The 26109-nt window shown below is 34.0% G+C and overlaps 1 protein-coding gene and 1 long non-coding RNA gene across 13 annotated transcripts in view; one reads left to right on the top strand and one right to left on the bottom strand.

The window, feature by feature from the left end:
• Window positions 1-26109, bottom strand: part of SOX5 (SRY-box transcription factor 5) — a 1020679-nt gene that overhangs the window by 519700 nt on the left and 474870 nt on the right. The gene's annotated exons all lie outside the window — the stretch shown is intronic.
• Window positions 1-26109, top strand: part of LOC119541847 — a 108943-nt gene that overhangs the window by 18196 nt on the left and 64638 nt on the right. For all 3 annotated transcript variants that reach the window (XR_005218360.1, XR_005218359.1, XR_005218361.1), the window contains 2 exons: window positions 3341-3484; window positions 12386-12447. This is a non-coding gene — a long non-coding RNA (uncharacterized LOC119541847). The remainder of the gene's footprint in view (window positions 1-3340; window positions 3485-12385; window positions 12448-26109) is intronic.

The following is a 26109-nucleotide window of genomic DNA, read 5'->3' as shown; positions in this document are numbered from 1 at the left end:
ACAAGAGATATTTCAGAAGACCTGTGATGGAATACAGTCTGATTCTACTTAAATGGCCACTACAGAGCTACAGAAAGGAGGTTATTCATTTTTAAGATCTGCTGTTTCTGATTGAATCATCCCTTCAGCAAAACTGCTTTCACAGTATCTTTATTCCCAGAAAGATAAAGGCATTTTACACACTCTAGCACACTGACCCCCCTCCCCACCCCCTAATTTATCTCTAAAATAAACAGAAATTGTTACCAGATACACAGGCCAAACTCAACAACAAAGAGACAAACACCCCATTTAACAAATGGTCTAAGGACTTGAGTAGAAATTTCTCCAAAGAAGGTACAACAGTGGACAATAAGCACATGATAAGATGCTCAACATCATTAGCCATTAGGGAAATGCAAATCAACTGCAGTGACATACCAAGTCATAACCACTAGAGTGGCTATTATCTAAAAAACAGAAAATAGAAAGTTTGTTGAGGATGTGGAGAAATCGAAAACCTTGTACATTGCTGTTGGGAATGTAAATAGTGTAGGCATAATGGAAAAAAGTTTGGTTGTTCCTCATAAAGTTAAACACAGAATTATCCTATGACCTAGCATTTCCATTTCTAGGCATAGAAAAAGAACTGAAAACAGGGACTCAAACAGATACTTATACTCCAATTTTCAGAGCAGCATTATTCACACAATTGCCAAAGGGTGGAAGCAACCCAAGAGTCCATTGACAGATGCATGAATAAATAAAATGTAGTATATAATAAAATACTGTGCAGCCATAAAAAGGAATGAAGTTCTGATGATCCTACAACATGGATGAACATTGCAAACATCATGTTGATTGAAATAAGTCAGACTCAAAAGGACAAATATTGCATGATTTTACCATGTGAAATATCTGGAATAAGCAAATACTTAGAGGCCAAAAGTAGATTAAAGATCATCAGGGGTGGGGGTAGGTGTGAGGAACAGAGTTATTGCTTACTGGGTTCAGAGCTTCTGTTTGGGGTGATAAAAACATTTTGGCAATGGATGGCGCTATCAGTAGCACATATTTGAATGTAATTAATATCACTGAATTGTACACATAAAAGTGGTTAAAACAGGAAATTTTGGGTTGTATATATGTTACCACAATAAAATTTTTTAAATGCAGAAAAAACAAGGCAAACTTTTTCTGGAGAAGGGAACAAAGTGTAAAAAATTTGTTAGCACTTAAGTTAAAGTGACAGTAATTTGCGAACTGTTTTCAATTTTATTGTTTTAAATCAGATCATGGAAACCAAAGTCATGCTTTCTATTCAGGAGCTCTGCCTTAGAAATAAGTGTACTTGTTTCCTCTGCACCTCAGGTTCATGACCTTGCACACCAATCTCAAGTTTCACTCGCGTCCTGGCTATGCCAATATAGTTAAAGAAATAGCCTTTCTTTACCTAAAGTTAAAAGTTTAATCATTGCATAGCAACTAGGTGATTAGAACAGAACTTTGTGTCACTTTAAAGCTATAGCATTATAAAATATTTGTGGGCACAGCAGACTTAACGTTACAAGTGGAGATCCAATGTCAGAAAGAATCTCCTGATCTGAGATAACAGTGATTACACAGTGACAGATTAGTGATCTGCACAAGGAAAATCCCCTCAAGACCACAGCAGGCTCCCATCCATCATATTACATGTTGGTTCAGAGAACTAAAACTCGTGAAGCATTTTTGGCAGCAGGGAGAACTTTAGCATCCTAATGCTTTTACAAGCCTGAGATTTTTCTTTTCTCCCCAATGTACCTCAAGATTTCATAATACGAGAAACAGAGGAGCAAAAGTTAAAATGCTTTAATGGTCCCAATAGGCTATTTAAACAAACACTGTGATTGCAATTTAGACAATCTGGAGTCCACTCCATATTAAATCCCCACCCCAAGCTACAGCTACTACACAAATAGGGAATTTATGGTATATTCCACATGGCCATTTACTACTGCAACTATTGCCTCTTGACAATCATTGAGAGGAGTTGGCCGGGGCCTAACATACACCAGTTAAATCTGTCAACAACTAGAGAGAGAGCTCTGCTGAGCAAACACGCTGATACCCCTCACACAGCCCGTCTTTGTCCTGACTTAGCTGCAACTCCGCTAATCTTCTCATACTATCTTCAGCAGTACAAGCAGAAACTTCTGGGACCAGCTATAACAAAAGATGTCTTTCTTTATTTTCACACACTGTATGTATATATTTATGCTGTCCCTGCCACTTCCTCCTCCACCATTTCTACCCCTTCCTACAGTCCCAATCCTAAGTAAAGCTTGATTGGAATAAATCATAAGCTATTCCCTTTCCAGAAAAATACATGAAGAAAGAAGCAATAGGATTGATCACGCCCCTTTTACCAGGCCCTAGTAAAATAATACTCCATAATGTACGGTTTTGCTGTGCCAGAGTAAAGAGTAGATTCAAGAACTAGGCAAGCAACATATATGCTAAAATATGGTGTGCCACAGTGACACAGCCGGGTGGTGAAATACACAGAACCACCGTGTTCCTCCAGCCACTTTCAGACATCAGAGGTGCATGGATCACAGCGGTCTTTTTCATCTTTATGTACTGTTGATTAAAAAAAATAATATTGCATAGGGTAATATTTTAATCATGGCATTAGAAAGGTGGTATTATTATAATATGTGTAATACAGCATTTATCTTAGAAAGATGGTATTATTATCATACATGTAATATGGAATTTATCTTGACAGTAGAGAACAAAGATTTTTAAGGCATAATTTACATTCAGAAAGTTGAAAAATCTTAAATGTACGTAGAGCTCAATGAATTTCCACCTATGTACTGATCTACGTAATTACATTCAGATTAAAATATAGCACATTTCCCATCACCCCAGAAGGTTTATTCATGCCTCTCCCCAGTCAATTCTCCACCAGAGGTAACCACTTTTCTACCCTCCATAGATTAATTATGCCTGGAATAAACTAGGTTAGTTTTGCCTAATCACTATAGATTAGTTTTGCTTGGAACAAACATGTCTGAACGTTATATGCCAAACAATATGCTGGAAATTTTCTGTATATTATCTCATTTTAAACTGATTTAATCCTGACTACAAGAGGAAACAGATATGTGTGTTCTAAGTTTTCAAGACAGAGGATAAGTAACTTGTCTAACATAAAACTAAATCTGAAATTCTGAATCTATTACATCCAAATAGTCAGTTATACTGTATTTAAACTGTCCAGACAATGAAATATGACCCAAATTATGGTTTAAAAATTAAATGCAGCACATAATAACAGTGTGAATAACAATATTAATTCCATTCTATCTGGCAGGTACTAGACAAGAGTAAATGTTTGACGGCATATCTCGTTTAATCATCACATCAACCCTGTAAGGCGGCTACTGCTGACTCCATTAGGCAGATGGCTCAGAAGTTGAAAAGATTTGCCCAAGTTTAAAAAGTGGAATCAAACCAGGTACTTTCTGACTCACAGTACCCAGTTCATAATACGTGCTCAATAAACATGTGTTAAATGAATGAATTAACACATGAATAAAATGGCTCTGAGGAAGGACAGGCAACCTCTTGAAAGTGCTAAGCAATATTGTTCATCACTTCCATGACAGCATCTGCAGAAATAACATTCCAGAAATTGAAAGTTAGAAGGAGTACTCTACATTACTTAGAGGGAAAGCAAAGTACCTTTCCCTCATTTTAGAGATGAGTAAACTGAGGCACAGACTGACTTGTTCAAGGGCACACAGCCAGTTCTTTTCAAAACTTGGGCTGGAATTCAAGGTTCCCAATTCTCATTCAAGCATTCTTTACTAAAAAGTGTGAATTCTGTTCTATTTCTATGGTTCTAAACCAAGCATACTGCATGGGTTCTAAATAAGTTTGCAATTGATCAGTTTATCAACATCTCAAATAGCTGTAACAATTATTCTACAGTGTGTTAAGAGGAGAAGGGGGAAAAATAAGAAATATAGAGCAATGTTGCTTTCCTTGAGTGCTTATATATTTAATTGGCAAGGGAGGAATTAACCTTATGAGACAGGAAATATTATTAAAATGTGTACTCCTGAAAGGAAAAAAAAAAAAGACTGCTATATAAAAAGTATATGATAAATTATATTATAAAATATAATCAGCTACTACAATTTAAGGAATAGATAATACCTACAGTGAAAAATCAGAAAGGGATGAAATCAGTGTTGGCAGATTCTATCAAGAAACTTGAAACAGGTTTAAAAATCATTGTAAGCTCACAGATTTGAGAAGAGAAACTGTTATCCAATGCAACCCTCTCATTTTATATGGGAGGAAACGTGCAGAAGGAGATGGTAGTCTGTGTCCATGGCTCTAAAGCTCCTTGGTAGCAGCAGTGTGGCCATACCCACTCACCTCTTGGCCAGATTCTGTCCCTTAGCACCATTTTGCCAACTTCTCCATGATCTATTGTTGGAGAAAACCACCCTTGCCACAAACAGTAAAATAATTAAAACATTAATGAATAGTGGCTCACATGCTTAAAAGATACTTATAAAAATGTAACCTAGCAGCATAATGATCACTTTTTTTTTCTATTTTGAATGCACAAACTGGATTCTGACACCTTGCATGCATGAACCTGTTGAACTCCATCTCACACTAAGAACAAATGGAAACATTATTTTTTAGAAAGGTTACATAATTATTTTAAAAATATAGATAAATTATAGAGAATGTTGGAGTAGGTCTTCCAACTCATTCACTCTCCTAAACTTGCACAGCTCAAAGGGGAGTAAAAATGGAGAATATATCTTTTTTAAAAAAGTGACTTTTTCTGACGTCTTATGATGGAATATATTTTTTCTCCATTTAAAATTGTCAGTGGTGCACAAGTGATTTCATCCCGTGAACCCAAGAGGAATGTAACCACATGCAAGCCTTCCAGCTGTTGTTCATCAAGAATTGTAATATTTATTCTGGAAGAAACAAACAACAGATGCATTTGGAGAATATGAGTTCACCTGGTTTCTATAGCATATGAGCTCAAATTCAATTTGCTAGTCAATGAACATCTTGTAAAGTAACAACAACCAAAAAAAAAAAAAGTTCTGCCAGTTTAAATTTTAGATAGCATGGATAATTTTCAGTTTAATCTTTATCTTACATATCCCTGCTATGTCCTACAGAAATTAATGAGTAATTGTTAGGGACACTTCTTTGGGAATATGTTTTTTTTTTTTTTTTTAATTTTTTATTTATTGTTTTTTTTTATTTTTATTCTTTTTCTTTCCATTTCAACACCTTATCATGGTAACTTCTGTAAAGACAGACTCAATTTTCTGGAAAGATAACTTACTGTTGCTCTAAAGATGACATGAAGTGTATTTGCAGCTCTCTCTTGATTTACAGCATTTTCAATAAAACTGCCAACCAGGCATGAGAATCCATGAGAATACTTCAGGGTCCCTGAAGGACCATCTATCATTTTCAAATGAACATCTGTATTATAAACCAGAATTTTTTTTCAAAATTAGTGATTGAAATTTAGACCTTTTACCTACCAAGTGCTCTAATTACATATTTCTGATATCATTTAAGACAGAGGAAAAAAAGACACAATAAACTTAAGCAACTGTGCAAAATGGTACAGAAAGAATAGAAATTTTTTCAAAATTTACTTGTCACTAAGATTTTCTATTTTCTTCTTGCTCTAAGCTTTGGATATTTCATAGGTAATATACAAAAGAATGAACTTGAACAAAGCAAAAAAAGGTGTAACTTTTATCAGACAACTTCTTAATAAAATCTTGTGCTCGAACAAGTTACATTTCTCAGATAACCTATAAATTTCATGTTTTTTCCTACATGGTCCCTTTTGGCATGGTTTTTAAAGACTGAACCAATTAAAAGGATATTAGCATAGAGAATTAAGAGCTATTTTCTCTCTAAAAGCAACCTAAAGTTTTAAATCTATACAATTAAAGTAAAAGTAGGTCACTAGAAATTACACACTGCTATTTACCATAAAGATATCGAAGAACTGTTGATTTATAGCCACAATGTTTATCTTTGTTTCTGTCAAAGTTCAATGTAGACAAGGTATAGACTAAGTTCAATACAAGCACACTACTTTCATTATTTGTCAAATTCAATTTTTACTTCTAAATCCAGAGATATTTCCAAGGCATTTATTTCCTCCTCTACCAATGCTTCAGTAATATCCCAATTTTTGAAACATGCATTGCCACTAGAGACAAAAGATACCAAATTCAACAGAGCATATCAAACGTGTATATTGCATACTCTAATTCCATAGGAAGACAGTGACTGATCTCACAATCAGAAAGATGAGGGGAAAAAAAAAAGCTACCACCTGCACCTGGATAGCTACCAGCAATGATTATAAAAACTAACTACGTTAAATACAGTTAAACATTGCTGTACATTTTAGTACCTATTTGATTAATGACAAGAGTAGTGACAGACAGTTGCAATATGGTATCTAATGTTTATACCCAAACAGTACATCAGTCATTTAGCCCAAATTTACCTTACTCCCACACAAAACTGGTGTCAGGCTCAATGTTTATTTCTGTAAATTACCAAAAAGAAAAAAAAAAAAAAAAGAGCTCAATATTCAATTTAAGTCTTACTTTTTTTTCTTCACATGAACAAAACTTGTATGTTTGAAAAAAAACGATATTCCGAATCGTTTCAAACCACTCTTTTTTATTTATTTATTATTTTTTAAATCTGAAGCATTTATTACACAGCCCTCAAAAATCTTAACTATGACTCTACTGCATGACATGTGAAATTTGGTTCCTACCCTTTGGATTCCTTTGCTGTTTTACTCTCCCAAATCCAGATTTGCCAGCTTCCTGCTTATAAACCATTGACTTCATTAACAGTCAATAGCATTTAAAAACAAAGCCTGCAGGTATTCCTAATGTTATACCATGTAAATCTTAAATGGGAAATCAAGAATACATTTGTAAATCTCTTCTTTTGAGAAACAAGGTTGTCAGTGGTTAACAATCATATCCTTCCAACTAGAGGACTATGATCTGAATCAACTGGACTGTAGGAGAAATGAAAAACGAACATTTAGCTCTAATGGTGGTTGCTGTAAAACTGCAGATGGATATATATGGGGGTGGAGCCAAAATACAAAGCTGCTCACCTGAATTACAGAAACTTTAAAAAAAAATTGTTGTAATTAAGAAAATCATACTTTAAAGTACATGACTGAACCACATGAAAAAAAAAAAAAAAGAATACAAGGTTGAAATAAACGCACCCAAAGTTTGAATGCGCCTCAGTTATAGTCAAACTGAAAGTAATCACTGAGTCTCCTGGCTTGAGTTTTGTTTGTTTGTTTGACTTTTACTAAACTGTTTAACTCAGAACTATTTTTCAAAGAAGCCAAGGAGGCCAAAGTAAAATTATGCTAATGCATAATGTGATGCAAAGGAAACATTCCAGAATGTTCAAATGCCTGTTAGTAAATAAAGGAAGTGAAGTTAGCAATTGGAGAAGAGGAAATGAGACAGCTGATAGTTAGGCGGAGGACAAGGGAGTGAGTTAAAGTGGGGAGGAAGATTGTGGAGGCAGAAAATGAAAGTGGTGGTTACTTTAACCTGTTGGTTTAATTTAAATCCACCCTGCAGAACGAAGGAGTACTTTTTCTTCTTCTCATAGCCTTTCTCCAACATGTGTGGCATCCAACATCTAGGTCTGGGTGGCTTATTATTATCTTTTATTCCTTTAATTAAATGGTGATCATCACACAAAACAACTTTTCTAGAGAGGCGCCTTGTACACCCACAAAACCCAGGCTTGGGCCTATTGAACCTATAGACAGTTTTGTTTAAATGAGCATTAAAGACGTGGCAAGCCTCTGTGCTCTCATTTTCTTATTCTCTATTATCTATCCACTTAATAATTTCAGAAAATTTAATCAGACTCTGACCAAAAAACCACAGTGCTTGCTTGGGATAGAATGATAATACCATCTGTTTTCATTCTTATGTTCAAATCCAGCATTCTGGTTGCTTACTTTATAATGATCCTGACATTATAGGTGATTTAAAGGAAATTCTCCTATGTCATTTGCTCCTTGCAAAATATGCAGAATCTTTTCAATTTGAAAAAGTCTGAAGTATTTTCATATTCATGTTGATTGCATCTGTATTCCACAGATAAGTAGGAACAATCCCAATAATAAAAAAGATCCAAATCTATTTCTTGTTTGTGTTTTTTGTAATGGTTTGTAAGACTGAAAGTTCTTCTAAGATAGTTTCTTTGACATGAGATTGGTAACTCCCTTTCATACAGACTAGATGACAATTTTTAAAATGAAATAGCTAAAATATCCCTCAAAATAGGAACTGACCTGCTGAGAACCTTTTAAACAATGACTTTTCAAATGTGAAGCTACCCTTCACTGTATGTATTCCCTAAGAATTAGAACACAATATTATTTTTCAATTATAATGAATGGAGAAACGGTGATCTGGTTTCCTTCTAGTCATAGCAACACCTGAGAATTGAGAGCAAGGGTCAAATGTTTTTAAACTGTTTGACACAGGAGACATTAGCCAATAATATGGAAAAATACACTCAAAATAATTCATTTTTGCAGATTTCAACAATCAATATGGAGCACCATATGATAGATATGGCTCCCACAGTCTGTATCAATCATGAAGATTGGCAGTGGCAAACTACACAGACCAATCTTTTTCATGCTACCACAGTCAATTTTACAGACTATGTGTAACCAAGACTTACTCTGGTGCTTTCCCCAACACACCACACAGCCCCTTCCAAAATCTGCTTCCAACACATTCAAGGGCTTTTCTGAACCAAACCTGACTGAAAACCTTTGGAGACTGGCACATAATTTTTATGATTCTCCCATGTTTTCCTTCCAAAGGCTGCTTCTTTAATGCATTATATTGGGTTTTTCCCATCACACATTTAATGTGTGAAATTTCTAAACTCTTCCCCTTCACTTATCTAAATTGAACTTTGGCAGCCAATACTTAACTGTTGGAGAGTTGCTTTAAAACGATCAAACCCTTTCTAGATCTGATTGCAAGAAGTACCAGTGCCAAGATAGAAATTTCAGTCTTCATCATACACAAAATCAATATGTATGCTTCACTCTGGAAAGAAAGCCACCTTGAAAACAATTAATAAAACATCAAAGCTGCACACAACTTCAAAAATCCACATGAGATTGAAACATTTGAAGCAATTAAAACAAATTACTAATTTATATAAGGTGGTACTTCTCTTTGAAAGGTATTTTCATGTGATTATATATGTAGTGCTAAGAGAAGACTAAAATCTCAGTTTTGGCTTCAAAATGGCAATTTAAAATCTTAACAACATACCCATAGCAACTCTGAATGTTACATTAAATATGTAAGCTTTGGAAAACTTTAAGAATAAGTTAGAAATATTTAAATAAGTAATATCTAAAACTATAGAGAACTACATTTTCATTAAATCACAATAGACATTATTAGAATTTATAAAATGGCACAAATTTATAGTTCTAATGCATACAAAGGCAATATGACCTCTAAAAGACATATGGCAACAAAATAATTCTAATTATCAGTTACATTTTACTGTTCTATAGCGTTAACTTTCATTGATTTATTCTTAAATGTATATGTCGTATGGGATTGGGAAAGCCATAAGGACCACACTCCCCTTTGTTTAGTTTATGAATGGATGAGTAGAAAAATGGGGGAAAGAAACAAACAAACAAACAAACAAACGCACCCTGTGTTCTTTTTTACTTTAATTGCTCTTTTTCTCTTTATTATTCTTGTTATTTTTGTGTGTGTGGTAATGAAGGTGTCAGGGACTGATTTTGGTGATGAATGCACAACTATGTAATGGTACTGTGAACAATCGAATGTACAATTTGTTTTGTATGACTGCATGGTATGTGAATATATCTCAATAAAATGAATATAAAAAAACATATATGTCATGCTTGGTGGTAGATATTTAAAAAAAAAAAAAAGGTTAAAAGGTGACTAAAAAGCACACCAGCTTTGGAAGACAGGGTGGAAAGAAGGCAACTGCAAGTCAACATAGTGAGTGTCATAACAGTGCATAGAAAGAGGGGTGAATGACTATTTGCCTGAAAAAAGGAAAGCTTGACAGAAAAGATGATGGCTTGTTTTGGTTTCTGAAAGATGAGCCATGATTTTTGACGTCATGAACTGAAGGGTGGGCATCCTAAACAAAGATAAGCAACTGCATAACATGGAGGTTAAAAAGATGTGTTGGGGTAAGATAGACATGGGTCTTGCTTGCCTGGCTTAGGAGTTTACATATTATCCTGTAGGAAAATGGGCCAAAAGGTTTTTAATCAGGACAATGGCATAGCCAGATGAGCATTTTAAAAGATAACTGGCGTCATCAATGAGATAACTGGATCCGTAGTAAGAGACAGGACACTGGGAGTCCAGTCAAGAGAATATTGTGGTACACAGTGACACATGGTGAGAATCTCAAAAGGTGGAGACATCGATGCTTGAGAGCAATTTTCTCTGCTTTCCTCAACTGGCCCTATCCCTATATATCCCACATATTGATTTCAAGGAAGTATAAGGTATTGTTTAGCTTTTTAAACTTTAATTAACATTTCTAGAACATATATATCTTTGAAGAGCACTCTTTTAGACATTTCTTAATCAAATCTCTCAACCTCTTTAGCAATGGAAGGATGACAATTTTTACTATCCATATAGAATTTTTAATGGAAATATTGTCACCATGACCAGTGCTCTGCATCAATGTCTTGGGAGCACCTCCCTTTGCTTAACCTTATTCATCTGATGGTACAGGAGAAACTACAACTGCATCCAGTTACAAATTGTGTCTCTTTTCCCCAGTAGTTTTGCTCTACTCCATCCCACCTCATGAAGCCACCCAAAATGATGAAAATGCATGGCACGTGTTTAAAATTAAGAGAAAAAGCAGAATGGGTAGAAATGCTCTAATTGTAGAATTAAAGACCAAAAAGCTGCCTTAGAATTTATTTAGTTAATATTTTCATTTTAAATATGAAGAAACCTTGACCCAGTGTGATTAAGCACAAGATAAGATGTGCTGCAGAAAGGGCTTTTCTCCTAAGACTACAAAGAACCACCTAACTGTTAACCATTTAATAAACGATAACAAAGTTCTTAAATTTTGGGGAAAAAAAAGCTATTTTCCAAGGACCTATAAAAAATGTATGACATGAGAATAATAAATCTTATACTTTACATTACCTAAATTAAGGAGGCAATTTGATTGTTTTGTTTATTTTTTATTAAATAAGAGGGGCAGTTATTTCGTGTTTATCTTCAAAATTGCAATAATATCCTAATCCTACAATGGAATTGGAACAAAATTTGCTACTGTTAATTTTAGACCATTGACTGAAATAATGATTTCCTTGGTTTCAATATATAAATAGTTAAGGAGATCATTCTGTCCTCTGGGCTATCTTATTGAATGCTTTAGTTGTTATGGCATGATTGAACTGGTCAGCTTTTCCTTTTGCAATATCTGATTTTTTAATACCTCAAACACCTTTATTTTAATTATAGGGTATGGCTGGACTGAATTTTAAGAAATGATTAGACAAGTATAATGCATTGGCATTTAAGTATACCTCAGAGTTTTGAAAATAAAAAAAATAAAAGTAACTTGTAGCTAGAATTCCTGTTGTGTACATTTGCTACTGCTTTCTTTTTTCAGAGTATCAGCAATATAAGGCTAACACAGTAAGCCTCAAAACAATGACACATTCTTTTAACATCAGGAATTAGGGTGTACTACTTTCACTTCCTATTGTTCTAAGGCATTTTAGCAAAAAGTTTGATAAAGTTACTGTAAGGGAAAATTTATGCATGTAAAATAAAAAATACTTTTAAAAAAGGAAAAAATATCTAATGCAACTTGAAGAATTGAAAAAAAAAAATGTCTTGGCCTATTTCAGGCAGAAGCTCTATTAATAACCATATAAAACCAAAACATGTGGATGCTTGGAAAAATATTTAATATAAATTAAACATCTCCATGATTGCAATGCAAATAATATAGAGGAGCTCAATAAATACATATTTAATGTCTAATCCAAATTTGCTATTAACCAAGTATAACAATGTTATATCCCGCAATATATTTCTTAAATTCTCCTATATTGCTAGAAAGTAACATCATACCTCTTAAAAAGATCAAAATAAAATTTGGCTTACTTGATTTCAATTTTTGTATGCATTTGTGCATGACCATATTATTTTTATTCATATTTGAAACTTTTATTGCTAATGCTGGTTTCTATTGTCTATTTGTATACTTCACACAGGACTATGGACTACGTGTTGAAACTTCCAATGTTTGAAGATCTCCTTCTTTGCCCTTTGAACCGTAAGTTGCTTTTGTTCCATAATATTGTTTGCTGCATTCTAGATTGATCTGTGTGTTTTTGCTTCTTCTCCAGGATTCCACAGCTAATGCCACATTGCTTAAACCATGCAGAGTAAGCACAAATACTTGATAAGCAAAGCTGATTTTTTTAAAAGGTCTTTGCTAGGGAAAAAATGGCACTGTACCTAATTTATGATTTTAAAACAACTCTTTGCAGTGGTTCAGTTTAAAAGAGAGAGAGAGAGAGAGAGAGAGAGAGAGAGAGAAAGATTGACAAAGAAGCCAAAAAACAAAACACACAAAAAAATCCAAGTACTTACAAATATGTAAGTTAGAATTACCTTAATCTGGACTCTGTATTCATTAGCAGTAATATGCTTATTAACTTTTAAGTTAATACATACAGCATCAAAGTAAAACCCAATGACAGAATAAAGAGAAATCACAAAAAGATCGTTTTCTCTCTTTACCCTCAGCTGAGCAAGGAACATATCCAAACAGTGTGAACTCATTGGCTTCCCCATAACTTTAGGAGCTTGCTCTGCCATATAACTGGGAATCAGAGAGGTGAGGTCATTTCATCACTCTTTGAAAAAAAAAAATGCAAAACGTCTGCTAAAATCTGACTTCATTTGATTTACTCTCCGAGACTGTTTTTTATTAAATATGTTTGACTGCTATCTCTAATTAAATGTAGAATTAATTTTGGCAAACTAACCACAGATGCAGTTTATGTTCAATTTTATCAGACAGATTTATTTATAAGCTGTCAACTTCTTGAAAGACTTCATTTTGGAGCAGTTTTAAATTGCTAACAGTAGCTGTAAATGGAGCTACTGTTCTCTGGAACACTAAAGGAGAAGTATGCTATAAATGTCCATTCCATCTGTGAGGAATCATAAAACAATCACATTCCTTTATTTTTTTTTCCTCCTTAGGACCTTTATTAAATTAGTTCAACTCAATTAAAAATAACTTCAAAAACATTTCAGAGCCTTTTGTTTCATGGAATACTTGGAACTCTCTGCACGGAACGTCACCCTTTTAACTAATCCCTTTTACTAAATGGAGGAGAATAGTGGTATTGTGACTTCAGACAGTGCTTTCAAGGGTCTCTACTGTACCGAATTGAGGTCACTGCAAGACAATGCTCAACACCCAATAGCTATTCAAACATTCTTCACAACTCTATCAAACGTGTCTTTCTTTCTCTTACTCGCTTTCTCTCGTGGCGAACTCAGAGGACAATGGGGAAAGCCTTCCTCACCATTTATGGTTCCCATATTTGCACATGACAAAGTCTATTCTTCCTGGTTTGCCAACTCCCTGTAAAAAGAATGAACCCTGGGATAGATTTTCCCACCATTACTGTTATTCAAACTTAGTTTGTATTTAATTTTTTGTTGTTGTAGTTAGAGGGCTGATATGTGGCATTTCAGAAGCCGACTTGCTATTTTTGTGCATGTATAACAAAGCAGAGACTAAATGCAGAATTAAATATGTCACATTATAGCCAGCATATGCATGATGGAGTGTACAATTTAGTACAAAACAGAGACAAATGATGAAATTGGAACTATCATACCTCGCCTTATTGTCTGGCATTAACAATATTATAAAACTTACTGTTTGCCTGTGAACCACCATGCGTGTGCCTCACAAGCACTATTTAGTTTTGCTTGGGAGTTTTTATGGCTGCAGCCACAAACAAACAAAATCAATTGCTGTAAATTTTTCTCACCAGGGCTGCTCCTTTTCGAAAGAAAAAAATAAAAAAAAGATGTATCCAGAGCATCGTCCTCTGAACAAATGAGAAAGAACACACTCTTTGCAAGCTATATAGTAAAGTTGTTATGATGAAGATTTTGATTTTAATTAAGAATGGGATTTGTAGGACAATTAGTGAGATGTAATATTCTTTGCAAGAAACAGTGCCCTTATTGGAAATACCATCTAAAACGGAATAGGGGCATTTGGAGCTGCACAGAGACTTGTATCTATGGGTTTAATAGAAAAGGAAATGAGTTAATGAGAAGGAAAAATAAAAGGAAAATTTAGATACCTCACCTGAAACACAGAGATACAAAGACTATTTGCCTTTTTTTCTTAAATTTTAATGTTTTATTCAGGTCATAGATATCTACGCTATTGAGATTTCAATCAGGTAATTCTCTCACTAGTAAAAAACTTTACACATTATTTCCTTAATTCTTGGTCACAGTTATTCTAAACCACAGATTATTTGGATGATATCTCATTTTACTGCTGATTTTATAAAGATATAATAATAAATTTAATATAATAATGGCAATAACCTTCCAGATATTTTGGATATGCTTAGTCATCTAACATTAAAAAGAAGGATCTTTTTCTATTATTTCATCATATTAAAGAAGATAATTTGTACAATTGCTTAAATGTTTGAATGACCATATCCTTTACAGTGTTAAATATTCGTGTGTTGCAAAAACTAAAATGCCCTACTGAAATGACTAACAATTTTTAAAATCTATTCAACTAATGGTACAATAAATTTTTTACTGAAAATTTTCCTTTCTGGATACTATAATATAAAAGGTAACAAAGTTAGTTAAGGTACCTCCTTCTTATAGCACATGGGGAAAAATGTTAATAGTGACTAATTCATCCGATAATATGTTGTAAATTACAAAGATTAAATATATAAAACTGTATGTGTTATTTAAAACATGCACTGAGTGCCTACTTTCTGCAACATTTATTCTAGAGTATGTATTAAGCATATGCTGTCTTCCAGGCACTATACCAGGCAACAGAACACTACAATACACATTGGAAACATCTTAATGCAGTTCGTAATCATTTGAAAAGACATACAATTAAATAATTGTAATCACCTCCCCCCCATGCTAAAGGCTGCAGATAAACAAATAGGTATACGGTTTCTTTCAGATTACAAGTTGGAAGTGTAAATTCCCCAGAATTACAGTAGGCATATTGAACATAACTTTTTGTGGTTATTCAATACCCATCTGAAAGGCATCATGCTAAGTGTATTAGGGTTGAAAGTTAAGAAACATAGATTTTACCTTTGGCTGGGGCTTGGGAAAGGAGTAGAGGAGGAACAAGAAGGAAAAAAAAAGGTGAACACAAAAGGAAATAGAAACATGTGTGTCTCATAACAGGGAATAATTAGTGTCCCAGTGTGTCTCTAATGAGGCTATTTACATAGGATTAGGACAAGTCTGGAAATCTATGCTGGAGTCATGGTATAGACAGTGGACCTGAAGTGTGGTTGATTGGTATAGGAAGAGATGGGGAGCTGGAAAACTAATTTGCAACTACAAACAGAAGGGAGGAGATGGATTAGAAAGAAAACAACCATATTGCCTGAAAACGAGATATGGTGGCCGTGAAGGGGAAGTGAGTCAACATGATTTCAAAGATGTTATACCAGTCTAGCTGAATCTATAAGCTGAACTACATGAAATTGCCAACCTAATATATCCAAGTGATATTTCAACAGAGGTAATAAGAGAGAAAAGAAAGGGCCAAGGACAAAAACTGGTTTGTGTCCAGATTCAGAAAGAAGGATGAAGTGGAGTCCATAAAGTGGTTAAACAAAACAGTCACCGTAGAGATAGGAGTCACGCTCAATTTCCTTAGTATCACTGAAAACATGGCAGAGCTCCTGGCTTTTTCTCCAATAGCAGCTTCAAGATAAAATAGATTTCATATTTTGTGTTACCATGCGGAGCCCAAAATTCACACTCCTTATTTCACTTCTTACTGTGCTTTAATTAAAATTCTTATGTATGCCATCCTTAAAAATTAAATATTAGTTTTAAAATATTCCTCTTTTTATTTTACCATAGAATCCATTATGTCAGAAAGAATACTGAAAGTCAGAACACTACATATAGGGTACACTTTAGTAATTCAAACACCCATCCATCCTACCAGTTATAATAATTTTGTCATTATTATCAATTAGCCTTATTAATTTCAAAAGTTGTCCTCATCAAGCAGTTTATAATCATGTTGTGTCTGTGATTTTATTCTACAATTCCAGTGGAAACTCAAAAGCATAAATTGCCCTTTAATGGTTGTCTTGTTATAGATGTCCTATTCTATCACTATGCATTTTCCTTTAATTACTATATATGCTATACCTTAAGCATAGTTATTGTTCTGCTGATTGAGAAACTGTATATAGTAACACTGAGGCTAAATGGAGCTTAAATATGATCACTTGCCTATTTTCCAAATTCTCTTTCCAACCACTTTACCTTGTGGAGGGAGTGTTGGTACATCACACTTTCATAACAATTATGTGGAAAGTAGGCTGACTTCAAAATCCACGAAGACCAGACGATGAAGGAGAGTATACTTTTTTAGGATGATAACAAAAACAGGTGACATCTCCAGCAACCAACATTCTACCTGGTACCTTTGTTCAAAATCAAAAGAATATCTCCTTTCAAGTGACCTTGCCCAACAAACAAGAGTATGGTCAACAAAAAGTGTGAGGAATGAATTTCAGCCCTGTTCATCCCCGTTCATTCCCTCAACTGGACAACTTGGGGCACTTTTGTGCCATGTAAAAACTACACGATTGAGCATGGGGGCTCTGGCTTACTATATGCCAGGAGCTAAGTTCTATGCATTGCACATACACTATCTCTTTACTTGCCAAAAGGGGCCTGTGTGTTAGACATTATTATTGTGCCTATTTTACAGAAGTAAACTTAACTTGCCCAAGGTCACAGCAAATCAGTGGAAGCAATGGAGTTGTCAGACAGACAGTTTGGCCCCAGAGCCCTCATTCTCAGCCACACTGTATTACTGCAAATATCAATATGTTAAACCAGATTTTATAATGCACTATACATAATTAAAAGCGTTCAGCTACAATATACATGTGTCAGTGGTAATGGGACAAATAAGTCCCACATTACTACCATAGCCTACTATATTCTACCAAACTCCTCCCTAATTGGTGGGAGAATATTTAGAAAAAAATTTCAGCAATGGTTTCAAACATGTCACACATGAAAGAAGATTTCACATCTTGAAAAAAAAAAAATCTTGTCACTGACTAAAAAGAAAAATTACTAATAAGTTTAAAATGTACAAAGAAATTAACTCTAAGAAATCTCACCCTCTGACAAGATCCTCAAAATAAAAGTTTACTCAGCACATTTAAATTACTAAAAAATTCCCTAAGGTAAGATAAATATTGTAAGTTGTCCACACAGACAAGCATATGCCTAAAAAAAAAAAAATGTATTTGAATTACACTCAAAATATTTTACTTGGTAGTAAAATACTTCTTAAAATATTTCACTTGGTAGTAAAATACTTCTTAAAATATTTCTCAACTGAAACTGGTTTTGCCAAATCAAAGGTTTTCTTTTGGGTGATTAAAAAAAGCCAACAGTATTCAGAATATTTTTTTTAACTGTTCTACCTATTACTGTCTGTGTTTCCAATGGAAGCATTAGCACCCATAATTTGGCCGTTAAGGGAGAGCAAATGTTGTCCAATATTTTTTTCATTGTTAAAATAAAGTTCTTAGCTAAGAAACTCCTAGTTGGAAATAATTGAAAATCTCTGAAGTATCAGGTGTAAATAGTATACACTGCAAGCTACAGAGTCTTCATTTTTCCCCCTTAAAATATGATTAGAGAAATAACTCAGAGTGCAGTGCTAAATACCTATAGACCTTGTAAAATTACCAGAAAAATAGAAAATCTGTTTACTTGTTTTTAAAATAACCTTAAACTTATAGACTTTGGATTACAGAATTTAGCAATTAGAAGAAGAAGAGGATGACTATGATGACGAAGAAGGAGTGGAGGAGGAGGAGGAGGAGATGGAAGAGGTGGAGGTGCAGAAAAAGGGCAAACTCATGTGTTAGGAAAAACTGGTTTCAGTATAGATGAATGGAGCTGGTCGGAAGAAGAAAATTTCAGAAATTATTTCCTCTGTACTGTTGTTTCACCCACAAATCAAACTTCTTTTAGAATTCATTATTATGTATTTATTAATTTCTAGTAACTATAGTTCTCTCTGTGGAATCACAGTGGCTCTACAGACCCAGGAGAATGCTCACTAACAGAGTTATGCTGTATTTTCCTCTTTAAATTAGTCACTACTTACAAAGACATCAAGGCTGGTAAGAATTTCCAAATTCAATGAACACAAAACTGTAAAATCCAAACATGCAATTAAATATTCAAGGTTTGCAATGATAATATTTACTCATTCAGTGGATCTTTATTTTTGTCCTAAGTGGCATTTCAAGAATATTTCCAAAAGTACCAAAGACAGGATTCCCAAGATCATTAACAAAAAGGACAAATAAAACCACATTTCCCCAACTTTCAAGTGAGCTATTTTCTCAATTACTTAAATATACATTAAATTAACTTAGTACCCAGAGCAGCTGCATATGTTGTACTTGTAGGGCATTGCCCACAAAGCTTCACTATAGCCACGTGTTTAAAGAATTATTAAGTGCTAGTTAATAGATACATATAATTTCAGAATTTCTTTTTATTATAAGAATCAGTATTAATTATATTTAATCATAATTAATGCTCCAGAATTTTAAAAATCTTTAATCACAATATGTGGCCAAAGAGAGCTTTTATTATTTAATTCTGACACCTATCCTGCACATATATTTAAAAGAATAATATGAAGCAATAAGTACCCCTTATTTTTATTACTCATATTTTGTTTCTATTTTTATCTTGTATGTTTATTATAGTGTATGGGGTAAAACCTATAGGGCTCTTTAACTACAAGTGTCAGGCAGGTTTACTTGCTTGCCAGGGTATTAAGGTATATGTGGGGAAGATGAGTTTATTCTATCTTTGATAAAATGATTAAAATATGAGCTTTTTATTTCAGCTGAGAGCAAATACCCTCGAAAAAGATTATGAATGTGGTATTTTGGAGATGCAGTGAACTTCAAGTCAAGTATAATCTCGGATTACAAATTCTGAGATCATTTAATTTACTACTGTAGATACTAAGAATGTATAGAAAAAAATCACAGTCCTCTCTTCTAGGAGTTGATTCTTATATATTGTTATTCTATTGGAAATCTTCCTTTTAAAATACTGAAGGAGGTTGGTGTTTAAAAATAGACTGCTCAAAAAAATAAAAATAGAAATAGCCTGCTCTAAATATTAACACCCTCTATTTATTCTAACAGCAGGCAAAAAAGAAAGCATCTCTTGTATCCCTCACCCTACTAATAGTGCTAACAAGGTGTTGAGTGTAATGGGGAAAAGAGACAAGGCTCTTTAGTCTTCATTCTTTCAGCTAGTGGTTCTCTATCCAATATCTCAGAAATGGGCCAAAAAGCACAAGGCTGCTATTTGCAACAGCAAACTTGTGAATCATGGGCAAGATTCTCTGCCCTTATATTTTAGAAATATTAAAAGAAACTGCACTTACCTCTTTCCTTAAATCTCACTTATTTTTTTAATCATGAATGTGTCGACACAAAGGTACTGAATCAAAAAAATATTGATCAGACATATTTTCTAGTATCAATCCAAAGGTGAAGGTAGATTTTAGGGAAACAACATTGATTTTGAAAATGGATTATTCCCTATTTCCTATGATTAAGAGCTCTGAGTAAGCTATTTTAGCAATTATCTATTGTCAATAGTATAACGTAGTAAAAGTATTTCATGTATATAAGAACAGTAAACAGAACCATTTCTGCTACTGAAAATGGACTTAGTGAGGTTTGCATAGTTATCGAACTACCAAATCTTTCCACACATATTAGTGAATCAAGAAAAGAAATAAAATATTAGTTGGAGAACAAGAGAAATACCAAGAGGAAAAACAGGTAATTGATTACTAGAAGGTAAGTGAATAATCCAGAGATCTGATATTATTAAAGACATTTTGAGTGACTTATTAAATACCAAAGGGCTCCTTTTAGTCTTTCTTTCTATGTGCCCACTCTCTGGTCACTTCTATGTCAGATGGTTTAGTGCTTTCACTTGATTAGCCTATAGATTCTTACATTGATAAGACACTGTCTTATCCCCTAGGTCCTTCTCAAACTTTACCACCACAACACATTTGAGGAGCATTATGCAATCCTATTGGTAATAGTGGACCATTATGGCAGGAACTTTTAATAAAGGACATATTTTTAAAAGAGAAGTACACATTTTAAAAGTTCTTTCCTCACACTGCCTTCTGAATCATACCCCATAGGAAGGCTGCATCCCATGGTTGAGAATCATTGCCATAAGGAATCATCTAAAATCCCCACCTTGCAATTATTCTTCTTTAATTTATTTTGGAGTAGAACAAAATGTTCCATTATCAATTTTTATGCCCAAAATGTCTATAATAAAATACCTGATGACTTGCTGAAAAGTATTTAGACAACACTAGTAATGTTCTCCTAGTTGCAAACGAAAAATACTGGTATTCATCCAAAAGTCAGTAATATTTCTCTATAAAAATATCCATACAGTTTTGGAGGATAAAAATATTAGTGAAGTGGGAAGACAAGATAAATGTAATTCCTAGCTGATCAGTAATTTCTTATTTTAGTCCTTGCTTCTAACAAATTCCTCCATATATAGGAGAAAACAGATTTTTCTGCTTTATCCTAAAAAAAAAAAAAAACAAAGAATGATTGCTACCCTCTTTCCCCCAGACTCTATATACAGTCATTAAAATCCATCTGTATTACAGTCATCATTACAAATGATAGCTTTGCCAAATCTACTCCTATAAATTGATATCTTAGAAAAACTGGCATGAATATTTTAATGTCTTGTCATTCTAAAGATTAAGCTTTAGATTTTGTGTCACTACTAGGAATTTATATATGACTATGTGTACATATGTCTCTATATATCCATGGATGGAGAAATTTAACTAAATAGAAAAATTAAATTTTGTTAAATTATTTTTATGTATATACTACAGGGCTATATTGTTATCTTTTAAAGATCTGGGGAATTGAGGCACAGAAGTACCCCCTAGGTGCTAACCAAACAGCATATGATAAAGAACAGAAAGACTGGTAAAATGCCCATGCCTTATGTGCTTTCGCTCTCTGGTCTAAACACCAGATTGCCAGAGACATTCCTATAAGCAATTCTTTAAGATGAGACCTGAATTGTTAAAGGAAGTTAATTAAAGAGGTATTCTGAAAATGGAAATTCTCAACTACCATATTTCCTTCTTTATTTCCACAAGGTTAGTTGGCCACCTACAAGTTTTTGATATAATAAAAGGATTATAAAGTGGTACTGATGGCTTTTTGCAGATATTATACCATCCTTATTCTATAGGAAATGGTAAATAGCATATACATACTTCTCCTTTAATGAAAGGAACTGATACATATGACCAAGTAAAAGAATTTAAGGGTAGTAAATCATCAGTCTCTTTAAACTAAACATCTTAATGACTAAAATTTTGAGATGATCAACCAAATAATATTTTATTTAAAAATACCTTCAAATCTACAGAAAATGTAGGTTATCCCATTTTTCAAAAATGTATTCTTATTAATTTCAAAATGTGTTCTTATTAAAATATTTTATTATTAGAATATTTTCTCTTTTCATTTACTTAAGTTTTGATTTTAAAGGAAACAGCAAATCTATAGTTTACAAGTACCATTTCCAAATCCTTAACTTGACACTCAGTGAAAACAATGCCTTACTCCTCTTTGGAATGGTAGTTAGCTAATAACAGGGAAGCATAAACTGACATTCACTTTCCTTTTTATTTGTGACTACCAAGAACACTTCTGGAATTATAAAGTGCTCTTTCTTGCTCTTTGGGCAAAGACTACTGACTAAAGCACCCCAAGAGCTTAAAGATATATATATATATACATATAAAGCCAGTAAGTAAAACAATAAAATTATATATTAGCACAATGCTCTGTAAAGAAAATACAATACAATGTTCTGTAAAGAAATAAGAAAATCACTGTACGATCAAGGAATCCCCTCAATGAAAAAAAGTATATAAAATTTAACCAAGAATATTTTACTATAATAGTTCCATTATTTTTATTAACAACTAAATACTCCGAATATACTGTCAATGTAAGATCAAGCAAGATCTGTGCCATAAACCCTTTCTGGGTAATTGGTGATAGGCTGTAGGCTTCCTATCTGAAAGCAAATCATGCCATAGTGGGACAATGACACTTAGAGACAGAATAAATTACACAACATTGAAACATCTGAACTAGAGCCCTGAGCGTTTGGGAGGGGTAGGAAAGGAATGCCTCAGAACACCTGACAAGCAAGACTGCTTTGTGCTCTGCAAGCCTACAAGCTGACAGAGAACTGTCGACACCTTATGGAAAAACCTGAAAAACATTCCAGTTAACAAGAGTTCTGCTGGTATATTTTCTTTATTTCCTTTCTTTTAATTGTCATTCAGAACAACTGTTAAAGAACAAGGCCCAAATGCATTCTTAAGTTTGGTTCTATGTTCTCCAATTCAAAAATTAAACTTGTTTGTGGCACAGCCTGACAAGAAATCACAATGTCTCAGAAATGGGTGATTTCTCAGGGGAAGGACACTGATGTTCTTAAATATCAGAGGTCTTATATTAACACTGATACACAATAAAGAGAACATAATATGAATGAAATATAATGCTACCTTATAATAAGATGATAAATTATCATCTTTATATACCACATCAATGGTGCTTTCCTGCTTAAAGCCAGTGGGCAATTTTTGAAATTTGAGAAGTTTCTAAAAATAGAAATTAGAATAAAAAAGAAAGATGTATAAAATGAATATGGGATACTATTTTAAAATAAATTTTAATAAAACAGTTCCATGATGGGGTAAGATAGAAGCAAATGGCAGATATCAGAAGTCAATGCTTAGATTGAAAAACATAATCTTTTCCTTCAACAGAATCTAATTATTCAAGTTTGAATATCTAAGAATCCCAGTTATTTGAGGGTTTGGGGGCTTATCTTTTTCTAACTATTTGCTTTCATTTCCACCCAACCCCTTTCTTCATCTACTGAAATTCTACTCATCCACTCAACGCAAACCCCCCATGATGCCTCAACAGATCTCTGCAATCAGCTTGTTAACTCCTTCCAAGATGTTGCTTGTTTATCCATCCTTTGCCTGAATCCTTTCAGGGATGAGCATTTACTGCTGAAGGCATTGCAGTTTTGAACTACTTTACATTACAGAATTCTGTCTCACATGGACTGAAGTTGAACTCCCTATAATTTTATTCTTGCATTCAATAAGCACTTAGAGAGTGGAGCCTCTTACACCTCTACACAGGTTAAAACAGGTATGAGTCATAAACATAAATAATGTACAGTCTCTGGCCTGGATTTAAATTCTGGCTTTGGGAAAGTTTCTTTTACCCTGGTTTTTAACATAACATGTTCATTATAGCTACTGAAAAACTAAAGAAAGCACAAAGTAAAAAACAAAACAAACAAACAAACGAATAAGAAAACACTGATGACCCATAACCAAGCCACCAAGTGATAACTATTTGGTATGTCTTTTTCTAGTCTCTCCCCAACTTCCCCCAACCCAACTCTTTTACCACAGTGAGGAGTTACTCCAGCTGGGTACTGCTGCTAAGTACTGTTTGTTCATTTCAACCTGAGTCCCCTAGAATGTTGGAGTCACAGAAGAAGGGAAGTCCATTCACACTATTCCTAAGACAAGTTCTCTGGTCCCTCTCTGAGGAAGATATTACACTATTCTAAGGATGGCACAATCCCTAAACAAGGACTTACTGACTTTCCAGGCCTAAGCCAAAATGCTGCTGATTTTTTTTCCTGTCTTGCTGAATCTACCTTATATACCCCACAGAAGTGGTTCTCTCCCTACAAACAGGGCCTTCACATTACTGGGGAAGCAGAATATTATATTTACCCAGCCTCTGAAAGTTACGTCTCTTCTAACCTTTACAGGCTAAGCCTCATGGCAGCCCGTCTGTGACTGTTTTGCCAGTGAATCCCCCTCCCATGGAGACGATCAGGCCCAGAAGGTCTGCAGATGCCTCTACTGGCAGAAACTGATGAGACCTAATGGTCCTGGGTTCTAAAATGGGATTAAAGCTATTCTACTAAAAGCTGTATATTGAGCTGGTCCTAAGTTAAGGATCTTCATCAAAGTAACTAATATAAAAGTGTCATAGACCAAATACAGACACCTGGGTAAAGACAACTGCAAAAGACTGCAAACATGCCCATCAATTCTTCCTATCTCTGGGTGCATACATCTTTCAAATGTATGCTGCTGATTTTGCAGCTCCTTCTGTCAAGAGCTGGATTCTGTTTCTCCATCCCCAGACCTTTTGTTGACTGTATTACTTGCTTTGAACCACTGAACAATGGTCCAAGGAAGTACTGATGTACTGGGGCTTGCCTTCTCTTATTGGTCTTTTGAACCATGAGATGGCCATGTGAAGACGCCTGGGCTGATCCACTAGAAGAGGAGAGGCTCTCACTAACTCGGCAGACTCAAAGAATCATGAGTTAAGTAAAACAGTTGCTGTTTATGCCAGTAAGTTTTGGGGTAGTTTATTAATCACAAAAAAAGAGCTAACTGATAACACCTTACCTAATCCATTAATCAGTTCTTTGTGGTTAGGATTATTGAAATATTAAAAATGTCACTGATCTGCATGATCTATGATCAGCTCCTTCAATGCAAGATTTCTCCAGTTTGTCAAAAAAGGATTCATTATATCAAATGAGCATAATATTTTTATATTTATCTATATTGATACATGAGTTCTATTTCATTCATTTTAACTGCTGTATGAATGAACCCTGCCATTTTTTTTTTCTGTTGAAAATATTTTGGTGGTTCATTTTTTTCCAATTGAGTAAGACTACAATGGATAGTCTTGTACATGTTCTGGGAATTGACAAGTTGGTTCTGTAGTATATGCATTTCTAATTTTCTAGCTATTGATAAAGTGATCTCCAAAGTGGCTGTAACAAAATTGTAGCAGAGTTTCTGTTGCTCTTCACACTCACCAATGTTTAGTGTTATCAGATGTTACTTTTTCGCAACCCATTACATTTGAAGTGGTATACCAGTTTAATTTGCATTTTTGTCATAACTGGTGAAATTGTACATCATTTTGTTGGACATTTACATTTCTTCTTCTGTTTATACCTTTTACCTATTTTACTATTAGGTTGTTTGCCTTTTCCTTACTGCTTAATTGTAAAGTTCTAAATATTTATCCTTTGGTAGTTACATACTTTTCCAATATCTCCCCTCAATGATTGGCTTTGTCTTCTTTTCTTCTTTTTTTATGGTTCCCTTTGATGTATAGAAAATATAACTTTAATGAGGCCAAATTTACTATTTACTAATCTTTTCCTTTATGAAATCCTTCATTAAACTGAGGTCATAAAATCACTCCTATTTTTACCTCAAAATTTTTAAAGTTTTGTTTTTAACTTTAAGGTTTTTAAGACACCTGGAATTTATTCTGTCACCAGGATCTAATTTTACTTTTTCCATATGGATAACCAATTTTTCTAGCACCATTTGCTAAAGAGCCCATACTTTTCCTACCAATTTTAATGCCACCACTGTCATATATCACGCTTCCGTATATGAATTTAACTGTTTCTGGACTCTCAATTATTACCCCCT

Source organism: Choloepus didactylus, chromosome 8 (genome assembly GCF_015220235.1).
Source record: "Choloepus didactylus isolate mChoDid1 chromosome 8, mChoDid1.pri, whole genome shotgun sequence".
NCBI lineage: Eukaryota > Metazoa > Chordata > Mammalia > Pilosa > Megalonychidae > Choloepus > Choloepus didactylus.
Note: the sequence above shows the minus strand (reverse complement) of the source record. Positions and strands in the feature narration are given on the sequence as shown.